The sequence below is a fragment of the Sparus aurata genome, chromosome 2 (genome assembly GCF_900880675.1).
Source record: "Sparus aurata chromosome 2, fSpaAur1.1, whole genome shotgun sequence".
Lineage (NCBI taxonomy): Eukaryota > Metazoa > Chordata > Actinopteri > Spariformes > Sparidae > Sparus > Sparus aurata.
Window position 1 is genome coordinate 27052995 of NC_044188.1, and position 3307 is coordinate 27056301.

Sequence of the window (3307 nt, forward strand, 5' to 3'; positions counted from 1 at the left end):
TTTGATCTTTGTTGCCTATTTTTTTGTTCACTCACTTTGCCACAAATGTTCCTAACAATGTTCAAACCCAAAGAAATAATTTTAGTCAAGGTAAGGGTGCATTTCAACTCCCATGATCCCACACTGGTACATGATCTCATCCAACTGTGTCTTTAATTGTCATTGTTTTGATTAGGAGACCCCTATCAGCCGAAATAACATACCCTGTGTTTAATGGTTATTGAAAAAAACTGAAAAATCAAGTAACCAACCACACGGAACACATGGAATAACATTCTAAGTGGTTTGCAGGTGGACACATGACAGAGGGTAGAGAGTGGGGGAAAGTGAGAGCAAACAGCGTCTCTGTGCTTTTAATATTGTAACACTATCTGTGTGCTATGTGTGTGTGTGTTCGTGTCTGTGTATGTGTGTGTGGGCATGTTTCTGTGTGTCTGTGTGTATGCGGATCAAACTGACCCGAAGACCATATGAAGGATGTAAATGTGTAGTGTATAGTAGCATGTGTGCTCAATAATGTATTTTTGTTTGTTTCTGTTTACCACAGAAAATAAGCTAAGGCTATTGAGTTTCATTAAGATAAAAAATAACACTTGTACCATTTTTCTTATTGTAAAAATTTGAAATGGGTCAATTTGACCTGAATACCATACAAGGGTTGAGAAGTTTCTGTTTTGAATACGGCGCAGAACAGTAGCCTAACTTAGCAAGCAACCTATTTGCTGATCCACCCAGTCAGTCAGATAACAGTCAAATACCTGTCTAATGGAAAGAATAAGGCCTTGACGGTAGATTAGAAATGAACATATGTTTGTTCATTTTAGAGGCGTGATAGAAGATGGTAAAAATATATTCAAGTAGAACAAAACCTGTGGGCTACATTCACGTTGTTTTGTAACTTTTTGTTAGCTGTTTATTGTCCTACGGTATGTTAATCGACCCTAGCTCATGGGATAGTGGTGTCCACAACAATAATATGTTATAGCCTACATTATAACTGAGGCCGCCAAGTGCCTGCTCATGGGGGAAATGTTGAGTTTCTGAATTTGTGCCAAGAAAATGTCTCCCTCCTCATATGACACCTTCCTGATACCTGTGGTAACTATAATCTGCATAGTACTCCCAGCATGTCACATAGAGTGCATTTAAACTAGCTTGTCATAGTCAATTCTATACAGCATGAGTTGCATTTTCACATTATCGGCAGGGACAAGGCAGACAGAGTTTGAAAATGTAATTTGACATCAGGGTACTAGTTACAGTCCTCCCCTAAATCTTCATTTCTTTGAAAAACCATTATTGTGTGATCACTCTGATAATGACAAAATATCTTCTCTTCCACAGAAGGAGGAAGCTGTAACATTTCCAACAGCTGACACATGAGTTACGTAAGGAGTTACAACAGTTTAAGAAGGCTGAGACGAGCCTAATGGTTAATTCCTGACCTTGGAGACGGTAGGTCAACAGAATAGTCCAACTCAAGATCTGATTTGGTCTCTGAACTAATTGTATTGTTTTGAAGTGTAACTGTTTTGTCATCACAATGTCACTCATTAAACGCCAATAGTACAATTAATAAATATGAACCTTTACCCCTCTACTACTTCTATCGTATGTTGCAGCTCACATTTACATGATCTTACTACCTTCATAACTTGCGTGTAACAGTACCATCTCTAAATTGGGGGTCACACCTTTGGATCACCCATAGTTTGAAACTTACAAGCTTAATTTCCCAGGTTTCAATAAACTAATATTAGTAAACCTAAATATAACATTATTGTATTTATATGAAAATAAAACTTACTTGCAAGAGTGAAAAATGATCTGGTTTCTCTTGAAGGAGCTCTCCTCACGGCTGTCAAGCAGAATGTTGGTTGTGATTTTTTCACTTCCAGTGACAGGAGATGATGCGAGGCCAAACTCAGCTTCAGGAATTAAATCTGCAACCACATTAATTATTCATATGAATACATTTGGAGATTATTTTCTTGATTACTACATTCATCATTTGGATTTAAATGTCTTGTGTTGTCCAACCAACATTTCAAAACTCAAAGATATTCAACTTACAGAAGGTATGATTTCAATTTTTGTTATATGCTTATATATGTAACATTCCTGCATTAAAATGTCTCAAAACTATTTGATCTTTGTTGCCTGTTTTATTGAGTTGTTTACTAACTTCGCCACAAATGTTTCCAATAATGTTCAAACCCAGAGAAATCATTTTAATCAAGGTAAGGGTGCATTTCAACTCCCATGATCCCACACTGGTACATGATCTCATCCAACTGTGTCTCTAATGGTCATTGTTTTGATTAGGAGACCCCTATCAGCAGAAATAACATACTGTTATTGAAAAAACTGAAAAATCAAGTAACCAACCACACGGAACATATGTAATAACATTCTAAGTGGTTTGCAGGTGGACACATGACAGAGGTTAAAGAGTGGGGGAAAGTAAGAGCAAACAGCTTCTTTGTGCTTATAATAATGTAACACTATCTGTGTGCTATGTGTGTGTGTTTGTGTCTGTGTATGTGTGTGTGGGCATGTTTCTGTTTGTCTCTGTGTATGCGGATCAAACTGACCCGAAGACCATATGAAGGATGTAAATGTGTAGTGTGCAGTAGCATGTGTGCTCAATAATGTATTTGTGTTTGTACATGTAGAAAAATGCATACTTGTAAAATTTTTCTTATTGTAAACATTTTAAATGGGTCAATTTGATCTGAATACCATACAAGGGTTAAAGAGTTTCAAGCAACCTATTTGCTTATCCACCCAGTCAGTCAGATACCGTGAAATGAGAAAGCATATATCAAGACTCAAGCGAGGAAGCAGTACTCATGGGGAAAATGTTGGGTCTCTGTAGATAAAGTAATCAAGGAGTATGGTTAAGACCTGCACAATTTGGAAAATGTCATGAGATTACTTTAAAAAATACATATTCAATGTTGATTAATCTACTGCATTCCAAACCAACTGTAATTTGTGCCAAGCAAACTTCTCCCTCCTCAGATGACACTTTCCTGATACCTGTGGTAAATATAATCTGCATAGTACTCCCAGCATGTCACATAGAGTGCATTTAAACTAGCTTGACAGAGCTTAAAAATGTAATTTGACATCAGGCTACCAGTTACATTCCTCCCCTAAATCTTCCTTTCTTTGAAAAACCATTATTGTATGATCATTCTGATAGTGACAAATTATCTTCTCTTCCACAGAAGGAGGAAGCTGTGGCATTTCCAACAGCTGGCACATGAGTTAAGTAAGGAGTTACAACAGTTTAAGAAGGCTG